Source organism: Lycorma delicatula, chromosome 3 (genome assembly GCF_047948215.1).
Source record: "Lycorma delicatula isolate Av1 chromosome 3, ASM4794821v1, whole genome shotgun sequence".
NCBI lineage: Eukaryota > Metazoa > Arthropoda > Insecta > Hemiptera > Fulgoridae > Lycorma > Lycorma delicatula.
In genome coordinates this window covers 40,814,802-40,826,311 of record NC_134457.1, presented here as the reverse complement: position 1 = coordinate 40,826,311, position 11,510 = coordinate 40,814,802, and the positions used below count along the sequence as shown (strand labels likewise).

The following is an 11,510-nucleotide window of genomic DNA, read 5'->3' as shown; positions in this document are numbered from 1 at the left end:
CGTAAGAGAGAAACCACTTCTTACCATATATTCCTTGATAAATTATCAAGAATAAAGTAATTATTTTAATTGATTACAAACTTTTTTGGGAGTCATGTAAGGTAATTTACAATTAGGTTATGTCATTTAATGTACATAAAATAAACATTAAATTCTCTAATTTTTAAATGAACAAATTCACAGGAGCCTTTATCGAATTTTATTTGATTGTTAATACGATACACAACTGCTTAGAATTAAATCGTTTGGATACGTTTAGTTTAAAAAAAAAAACGTATGTATTTGTTAAACATATATGTTTAGTGTAATAAAATTATTATAACATATATTTTTTGTGTAATAAAAAAAAAAACACGAAGAATTCTGAAGTATCCTATTATAAATTATTTGTTACATTGTATAATAATTATAAAACAAAATTAAATATTTGATGAATATTTTGAAATGACTGACTAAATTTACCAAGCCTGTAACAAACAACAAGACCCAACCCTAGCTTTGAATTCATTGAAAATAACGCAACTTTACACAATGGCGTAAACAAACATTAACACTGGAGTGTATTCTTAGTAATCTTTCATTTCTTAGAATTTTTATTATAGCTGAAGCCTTTGTCTATGAAATATTTTATTCAATTCTCTAGTAGTTACACATTAGCATATATGCTGAATGTTAATAAATAATTATTGAAATAAATATTCAATAATAATAGTTAATAATAGAAATCAAATGAAAATATAAAATTGTAATATTAATTGTGTAAAATAAAAATTGTTTTTTAAAAACAATAATTGTTAAACAAAAGATTTAATTTAAAAATATTAATTAGTGAGGGGGTCTAAAACAAGTACCATATGGCCACAAAACATAATTATTAATTATATTAATACATTGTACAGAAGCTTCCCCATAAAGAGAGAAAATGAATATAGAATTTAGAAGACAAACAGGTTCTTTCTAGAAAAGAACTTAAAAGTGTAGAAGCTATGGAAAATGGACATTATCATACTTGAACAATCAAAAGGACAAGTCAGATATTGGTATTGCAAGTTAAGAGATAAAAAAATACTGCCGAGGACCAGCATGGTGACAGTTTTTCAAGTTTAATTCAGTGTGCAATAAAAGTGATCACAATGTGCAGGAGCAGTTAGAATAAGTGTTTGGTAACAAACAAGTGAAGAATGTCCACCAGTATTCCATTTTGGACAGTGGTTGAATTCTATTCATTTACAAAGTATAGTGTAATTCTTTTGTAAACACTAAAAGTGAATAATACTTGAATTTAGTGAATTGTTGATTTTTCAATTTTATCTTACTGTTAATTCCATATTAGTTTCTATAAATTTTAAAGTGTATAGTAAATCATAATTGTATTTTAGAATTCATAATTTAATTATTATTACTTAGTGTTTAATACGAATTGCTATTTTGTATAAGTTATTTAAGAGTAATAAATTCTTTCATGTGCTATCCCCCAATATCCTTGTTGAACCATGAGCATGTGATAATATCATAAAATATAATTAGATTGTATATATAATTGTATTTAAATTACACGTATAACACATTTAATAATTTTACTGACAGCTCATCACTCTCCATAACTTTTCAATTCTACATATGCTTGTACAACTTTCAACTTTAGGATTGTTGCTTCTACTATAACCTCTTCTACTTCATTCTGAATTTATAAACAGACTAACTGGCTTTTTATTTTAATAATATAGAATAGATCCTGTGCAGATATTTCTTTCTTTAAGTATCTCTACCTCTCTGCACTCTTCCTCCATTTACCACTCATTACTGCTTTTACTTTTTTATACTTTAATATGTATAATTCTTTTCTTTCACTGTCTGAGCAACATTAATCTGCCAGCCACTTTTGCATTTTATATCTCTTTAATTCATCATTCAATTTTTATTGAGCCTACCTTCCTCATCCTTCACATTTATCTTCTTACCTCCATTTATTTTCTCTCGATCATTGCCTTCTTCCCTTAATGAAGAGTCACTGTTCTATTCCTAGTATTTATTTTACAAGCATGATTGATTTTCCTAGATTTTGTTTACAATAAAACCTTCCTATTTCACATGCGGATAATTTAGAATTCTTACTATTTTGAACAATTCCCACTCTTTAATCAGACTAAAATCAAAATTAAACTGAAGAAAAATGAATATATTTCGTTACTTCATATTACAAACACACCAGAGAATTACTCTGGACACAATAAAAACTATTGCCCAATTTATCTCTTAGCCGCACATCAATCACAGCACAGTTAAATACCGTTGATATACACAAATATTTACACTTGTACTTTTGCAACGCCTTAAGAATTAATCATCACATACTAAACTTTTTTTTGTATGCAGTATATATTATAGTGTAGTATTACAACATAACTTAAAATGTTTGATTGAGTGTACTATTCAAAATTAGAGCTTTTTTTTTAATGTTACTTTCTAACTTTAATGTCATAATAAACAGGTGATATTAGTAATAGATTTTTCTTCAGCTTAATTTGTCACAAAATAAGCTAAATTATGTTCATAATAAAATTTCATAAAAATTTCTGTTTGAAATTTTTTCAACTCTAATATGTTTTAAAACTTGTTATTTTGAGTAATATTTCCCAATATTCATTCAAGTATTCTTTTTTTTCAACTAATGTTAAAAGTAACCGTACTTTAACTCATGCATTCACTAAGTTTTGTATTGATTTTTTTATATACTGTTAGTTAGTTAACTCCTTGAGTAAGAAGTATGAGACGTTGAGATTATAATGGCATGTGAAATCATAAAAAATTACACAGAGTTGAAGTTGAAAATAGAAGTATTACAACCTCTTGTTCAAATCCACTGAATTACTAAAAATATTTATTATACGGTGGTATCAGCATTATCCCCTTGTACTTCAGGTTGTCTGTCCTCAAAGTCTGAATAAGTTTTACAAATTAAGAATTTCAATAATTTGGAATGGCTTTCCTACCTAACACTGTAAATAAATAAGGTTTAAATTCTTAGTATGAACACTCTGAATTTTAGCTTAGGTACTTACGTATTAACGCCACCGCAGCTACAGCTTTATTTAAAAACAAAGTAGTCAATCGGATTTCAGTGGAAAATGGTCCGAAACAGAATATAAATGGTTATTTATATTTATTTATTTATTTTATAAATATAATTTAACCAAACTTGACCTATGCTCGCTAAACCTTGACTAATTAACACCGTAATGTTTTGAGTATTTATTTAATAAATTCAGTAATAATTGCAATTTGATTATTTAAATAATAAATAATTTTAATTACTGAATTTACTAAATAAATACTCAAAAAATTACGGTGTTAATTAGTCAAGGTTAGTGAGCAAAGCGAGCGTAGGTTAAGTTTGGTTAAATTATATTTATAAAATAAATATTTATTTATGTTAAACTCTACATCGGCCCATTTTCCACCGAAATCCAATTGACTACTTTGTTTTTAAATAAAGCTGTAGCTGCGGTGGCGTTAATATGTAAGTACCTTAGCTTATGTTAATCCAGGTTTCTTGTTAATGTTTTTAAATTTGTGTTCATTTACATAGTCAATACACAATTTTACCTCCTATAATTTCCATGCTTAGATTTTTCTTTTATGGTTTTTAAGTATCTATTATGTGGACATTTTATTCTCTTTAAGGCAATCAATAAGCCTTTTTCTTTCATTATATATGCTCTGGCCACACTTTTCCACTACTTAATCAGTACCTATACTGCAAGCATTTATATTACCCATTAGATTATATTCCCTATTTTAAAAGTTTAAATTTTGTAAACATTAGTTTACAATAGTTCTTCTAATGAATATATACTCCCATATCTTCCCAGAATAGGAACAATTTGTTATTACAAACTGTTGTTAAAAAAATTGTTTATAACATTTTTAAGCACACTATGACAAAAACATATATAAAAATAATGAATAGGGTAAAGATAATAACAATGAATTATTAGAATCGGTTAAAATTAGCTTCTGAAGTTGTACTATCAATTTATGGAAAGATTACACTAGCCTAAACAAAAATTTGGAACTGAAAAGGGGGGTGTTCTATATAGTATTTTATAAGCTGAATATATATATTCCGAAACAAGTCATCACGTAACATTAACCCAACACGGTACAACCCCTTAAATTTATTTTTTCCATCATTCACAGAATAAACAATACAAATAAGTTAGTACTTCCGTATTTTTGCTTATTCAAATCTGATTTATATTGTGATGCAATGCTGTAGACCTATATCTGACACATAACAGTCAAATGATGTCATTTCATGTCAAGCCAGTTATGTAGAGACATGTACAAGTCAAGTAATAAGTAATTCAACGTAATGAAATTTTCTTCAGAATGAATTCAGCTATTAGTATGACTTGCTGTGTTGTTTAGTTGTGGTAGTGGTTTTTATCACACACACACACACATTACAAAGATTGTTTCATAAGCGGTGTCATAAATTTAGTGAAAGATTTATGACAAAACAACTTTTGGTATTATTTTATTGAACATAAACATTTGACTGTCCCTTGGGAGACAAGATAAATCCTGGGCTCCACATGTAGCAATCGTTAATTGCTAAGTTAAACTAACCCAGTGGTTAAAGAAAAGCATTTAAGGAAAGAAAGAGCATTTGCCTTTTGGTGTACCTGATTTGGCAATGAAGAAGATTGTTACTGAAGATTCCTACTAACCATTATGATGACTGCTATTTTTCTGCAACAAATGCAACTGGTTTCAATTCCAACAATAAAATCAGTATTGAATACCCAAATCTTCATTCAGCTTTGAGACCAGTACTTCATGGTGTTGATTTACAGATTCAGATTGCTCCAATTTCTTGGTAAGAAATTTCTGATTCCCTACAACGCTCAGTCGATGAATAATCAACTTCAATAGATATTAATTACATTCCAGAAGAATCAAATACTGAACTCTCACTTTATCACACAAGCAGAACTGAGCAACCTAGACTTGTATTTGCCGAGAATTCTTGTATTTATGAGATGAATCTGTGATTCATCTCATGAATCTGAGAAGTTTCTCAATATTTTAAAAGATCATAACTAAAAATCTGAGGGTGATAAAAGTAAAACTGATTTCATTTTAAGATTCAGCATAAAAAACACATTCTTATTCACCTACTTTTATCTCAGTTCTAAATTTTTTTTTATGTTGACCTGTATTATTAGTGGTAAAAGAAAAACCAGTATAAACCCAAAAATGGAAAAGGTCAAAATACTAAGCTGCAAGTTGAATTTTAACACACTCGGGCAAAGTAATACTACTGCCACATAGTGTAATATATTTTTTCTTCTACACATAACTGGCTTAGAAACTTTTTTTTCACAATCAGGAAATTTAGAAAATCATATTTCTTAAAGTAGAACCTGCCTTTCATACCAAGCAATGTGAGAGTTTGACCAACATAGTACTTGCTTAGGTTTCAAATTTAGGAAGGCTAAATGTTTATTTACAGAAAGAGTAAATTTAAATTACAGAAAAGACTTTTTAATGGTGTCTTTTCTGTTAAAAATGTGTAACGTGTATTTACGATGATAGATTAAATTTACTCCACAACTGAAATAAATCTTTTGCAGGTCTAATGACTGTTCTAAATAAGTTAAACTTTAAATTACTAAACATATTTAATTTAATATTGAAGGAGTAGGCCACCTACAAGAGACTCAGCAATAATTCTGTTTTAGTACATGTTATCACGACAAATTAAAGATCACAATACAAAAATTAAATAAACCTCTTGTGATTCCCTTAACAAAGTACAACATAAACAGCCTACCTGTGCCATTAAAACTTCACCAAATGACTCAAAATATTCTCTCAACTGCTGTTCAGAAGTTTTCCACGGCAATCCAAGAATAATCAAATCTGTGCACTTCATTTTTGTTTCCATCCTTTTTGTTTTTGCTGTAGAATTTTCCAAATGGTCATCAGACTTTCTTTTGTTTTCTGAAAAGCATAAATAAAGTATTCGATAATAAATTTTTTTTAATAAGATCATTCTTATGCTCTGGGCAACTGATTAAAATGCATTCATAAATTTTGTGACAAGTAGGCTACATAAAAAAGGGGTGTAAGCATGAGTAAATTAATGTCCATGTCAATACAATTATTTGAATTTTATGACCAACTATAATTACATTAAGTTAAATTTTACTTTGCATTGCTCATATCTTTGTAATAAGCAGAACAAAAAAGGACATTTTCATACCACTTCTAAGGATGTGTGTATCCAAGCAATTTTCAAAATTTCAATGTTCTAATATATTGTATGTGTACTGGAATAAAAACAATTTATTGTTAAAGCGACATTATTTCAAGTTTTCTTTAATTTTATGTATTTCTTTTTTTTCCAATATATTGTTTTATTTACAAATATTTAATTTTAATTAACAATAAAACAAATACAGAGCAAGTAATAAAATAAATATACTAACACCATACAGAAGAGCTTTAAAGAAAAGGATACAACAAATTTTGAAATAGAATTTTTTAATGGATATATACAATTTAAGTTAATAAAAACTTATGACTAAAATTGGAAAATTTTGATGAACACAAAGTATCATTTATGTTAGCTGACAAACTAGGGAGGTGTTTTCTGTTTTCTCCCACAATGTTTTTTTTTACATTACATATTAGTAATTTTGCTCATGCTATAATTATATGCTTACAATTATAAATATAATCTAACCAAACTTAGCCTACGCGTGCTAACTTGACTAACGTGCATGGGTTAAGTTTTTGGTTGACCCACCAGGTTGGTCAAGTGGTGAACGCGTCTTCGCAAATCAGCTTATTTGGAAGTTGAGAATTACAGCATTCAAGTCCTGGTGAAGGCAGTTACTTTCATACAGATTTGAATACTAGATTGTGAATATCAGTGATGGTTGGGTTTCAATTAACCACACATTTCAGAAATGGTCAACCTGAGACTGTACTAGACTGCACTTCACTTACAATCTTAGATATCATCCTCATTTATCATCTGAAGTAATATCAGACGGTAATTCCCAGAGGGCAAACAGAAAAAAGAAAGTTAGGTTTAGTTAATTATAATTCCTCTGCAAATACCTCCAAATACTGTATAATTATAACACAAGCAATTACTAATACGTAATATAAAAAAAACAATCGTGGGGGAAAGCAGAAAAGACCCCAAACTAGAGCTTCAAAAATAAATATAGGGAAAAAATCTTAAATTACAGGCATGAGAGAATATTCTAATTAGGACATAATGAAAATAATAGAAAAAATCAGCTTGTATGATCTGCTTATTCTGAGTAGTATATATGAACAACCACATAATAAAGTCCAGTCCCATGACACATTGAACCTTCTACATTATGAAACCAACTACACTAAGAAAAGTCTTTACATACTAATGATAAATTTGTCCATAAAACAATTTATGCAACAGTTTCAATAAATCAAACTCAAATTAAAATAACACAAGAAATAAAAAGGGTGATAAAAGTTTCCAATGATAAAATCTAAAAAATAAGCAGTGACAGTAATAGCTAAACTTCATAATGAAAATAGGGAATATTCAGAATAAACAACGAAGAATCTCCACAATTGTACTATCTGCAAAAAAACTTCTGCCAATCTATACTTGAAAGACGATAACATTTTACAAATGACAGAACTGGATCTGCTGGACTCAAAGCATGTTTTCATTGAAAAGGCAGTCCATAATACATAATTATTTATCAGTAATAAATATCTAACATCTAGTTACATGTAGCATAAAGAAATTAGTGGTTATGAGACTAATCAGATTACTTTAAACTTAAATTAAAATTTCCCTTCACACTGAAGCATGTAATATTTAATCTGACAAGATAAAACCATCATTTCCTTGATAACAAAACTTACTACAAGAGTAGACAGACATTTACAAAAACCAAGAATCTTTGTCTGTATTTTCAGAAGTTAAATCATGCAGGGGTAGAAAAATAATAAATCTACCAAAAATTTACAATATACTAATTTCTGCCAATTTTGTTGCTAAAAAAATTTCTTTAAAATATTACAGTGAAATTTTTAAAACTTCCTTATTTAAACTTAATTTGACACTTCAAACCAACTACTTAATTTGTTACAGCTGGAGATGTTTTTATTTCAAAAAAATATGAATTTAATTTTTTCTCATGAGATACAAAACTCAATATGTCAGTTGGTGATGTTTTGGGTAGTAGGTAGGTAGGTAGTTGTGAGGGAAATTCCACTATATTTACATTACTGTTTGCACTAGAATAGGGACTAATATGCGATTCCTAGGGTTAAAATGGTAAATCCTAAATAACCTAAAGACAATAGCCCTATTTTGTTGACAATTTCAATGAAATCGTTTAGGCTGTTAAAAACTGATATGAACAAAACAATTTGATAAATAATACTAAAGAGCTGAATAAAAAGAATGTAAAGCAGTTTCATTCTGAAATTGTAAAGTTTTACAACTATGTTCCAATACAAATACAAAAATAAAAGTAATTTCAGAATTTAATTATATTATCCGAGGACAAAATAGAAAAACCTATTATCACAGTGCCACAATTATTTCAATAAACTCTATATCAAAATTTCTAAACAGAATGTCATTTAGTAGGAACATATTTTCGAAGAATTTATTAAATCTACCAAACTAATCATGTGATATACAAATCATAAATACTGGGATTACTATTCAAATAAGATGAGTAGAAAGAAAAAGGTTACATACAGGTGATAACGCATGATAAATGTCAGTGATCTGACTAGACGCATACACAAGCCGCCTAAATACAAACAGGATAAGACACAAATCCTATAAAAAATTATCTTAACTATCGCAATACTATAATTTCTCTCCTGAATTGTTTTTTATAAGTTATTAAAATGTTTAAACAATTAAATCATAGTTTTAAAATCAATGTTTCATTAGATCGGCTTAAAACCTACATTTGTGATTATTACACAACACGAGAGAAAACATTTCACGGTTAACAAAAAAAAATTTAGCAACTACATGAAAATATACTCAATTCGGTTGTAGTAATGGTAAATTGCTTACCTTTTGGGAAAACGCAGTAAAAAACGTTATTTCCCCAACCATCATCAGGTGGATGCAATCGGCCATCTACTAGTCTCACCACGCATAGTACGCGACTCTGGATTTCTGTATTTCAAACCACACGTACCAGGAAACTGAGCAGAAAGCGTCGACAGTAATAAAGTACCATCATCCTCCGAAGGTAATTCTATGGGTTCCTCGCCTTCATCTTCAGCAACTTGCAAATAAGAACTCATTTTCATCAATTACGTTTTACACGATACCCACGCTATGCCAGAAACAAGAAATACAAGTTCTCCTACACGTCTTAATAAGCTTAAAGCAACTATTAGTATCAATTCATTCCACTAAATCGTTATTCTTAGTTTAAACTAACATTCAAGTAGACAAATTTCTTCAAACAAATTCCACAGTTCCCACATACAACAGTCAGTCCACACTACACTATAACAACATGGCGGATTCATTAATGATACAAGGAGGAAGTCAATGTTACACAGGTGTGTTGCCTGTGGAATTATATTTCACTGTGAAAAATATTGCACATTGAATTAACTTTAACTGAAGCGTTAATATTCTATTAATTAACAAACCGATATTACAGATACAGATAAATATACATAATGAACCTCAAATTTCACAATTTTCATACCTTTTTAAACAAATATTATCAATATAAAAATTATATCGAGTAAACTCATAAATCCAGTCATGTCTGTATAACATAAAAGTAACAAGCACTTACACATTACAATGTGGACGAGTGTAAGTTATATGCTTAACATACGCTTGAGAAATATATCAGGAATTGGCAGATACTCAAAATCTTTAATTTTACTTACTTAAATTAAAGTACCAACAAAATTGATTGTACAGTTACTACTTTATTGGAACTGCCATTAATATTGATGTCATTTTATAACAGATTTAATTAATCGCATTCAGCCGATATGTAGAACTTTCGATTGCCAGCCGGCAAAATCGTTTATAATAAAATAAAAAATTACACGATTAATGTCATATTAATTCTAAGTCACCAGCTAGTAATGATGAAATGGTATATTCCATCATGCAAACGTATTACTTTGCTCAGTCAGCTAAGTAATTACTGGCAAAATTATTAATGTATATCTTGGCACAACGCATTTTATAGAGTCAACAATATTTAAGTGCTGCTTATCTAAGTATAAATTTCATTGGCAACACCTTTCTTTTATTATAATAGATGCATACACCTTAGTTTAGTAGGACTCATTTTATGACCAAATTAGCGGAGTTTTCACAAAAAGTCTCTGATCATCAATATCTCAACATCAAGATGATGGATCAATTTCACTTTTTTTTTTTTCACTCCTGATATGATCTTCCAGAATTACTGCAAAAATCTTCTCCAAAATACTATCTTGATTGAATTCATTTGTACCACCATTCACCAATATCTTTGCATTAGTTGTCTACACCAATGAACTACATAATATGGAACTTCCATCATGTTTTTAAAAGTTATTATTATAATTTATTTTTCTTTATAAGACCCAATATCCAAAGTATGGACTACAGTTTCATTATTGATATCCTTCCCTTATTGATTTTGATGACAATGTTTTTCTCATAATAGAACTAGCTTTTTGTAAAATATTTGCAACAAACTTAGGAAAAACTGGGTCCAATTCTCCAACTTGTACGTGATCCAAATTATGCAATCTGTAAAAAATTGAATCGGCTTTCTTAAACTTGGATTCAGACCCCAATAATTATTTAAATAGTTCAAATCATGATAATCAGTTTGTTTTTCCAATGGCTATGAACTGAATAATAGCTACTAAAATACTTTCACCCAAACATTTCTGTGGTTGGGGGGGGGCATAGCGTTCAGCCGCGGTCCTGTCCATCCCGGCACCCTCCAACGTATCATTTCCAGGCAGGACACTTTATAAATATGTAGCTTATCCATCACCTTCTTAACATAGCTCTCAACTGCTTAAAATTCTTTAACTCCTTTCAGCATTATGCTTTGCGTCCTCTGGATAGAACATATCTTTCAAGCCTAACATATTTAACATCTCCTTGCATTCTTCATCAAAGCACGGGCAAGGGAAATGCACCGTGGTCAGGAGTCTCTTCCTCATTGCAATCAAGGCAGTTATCTGTGTGGTCCAGACTGTATTTATACAGATACGTCCTGAAACCGCCATGACCCGCCAGGAACTGTGTTAAACTGTATCCCAACAAGCCACTGGTCCTAATTACTAAACGATAAAGATTCAAATACATTAAAAAGTTGTTCAATCAATTTTTACCTTTTTTTACTCCTGCTAATGGAAGTTATGAATAAATCTTGCACTTTTTGATAACAAACTTAACTAACAAAACTTAGTGCTGCTGCCATTTTTTA

General features: G+C 29.2%; 1 pseudogene; it reads right to left on the bottom strand.

The window, feature by feature from the left end:
• Positions 1–1,591: 1,591 nt before the first annotated feature.
• On the bottom strand, positions 1,592–9,570 carry LOC142321119 (TAR DNA-binding protein 43-like; annotated as a pseudogene).
• Positions 9,571–11,510: the final 1,940 nt, after the last annotated feature.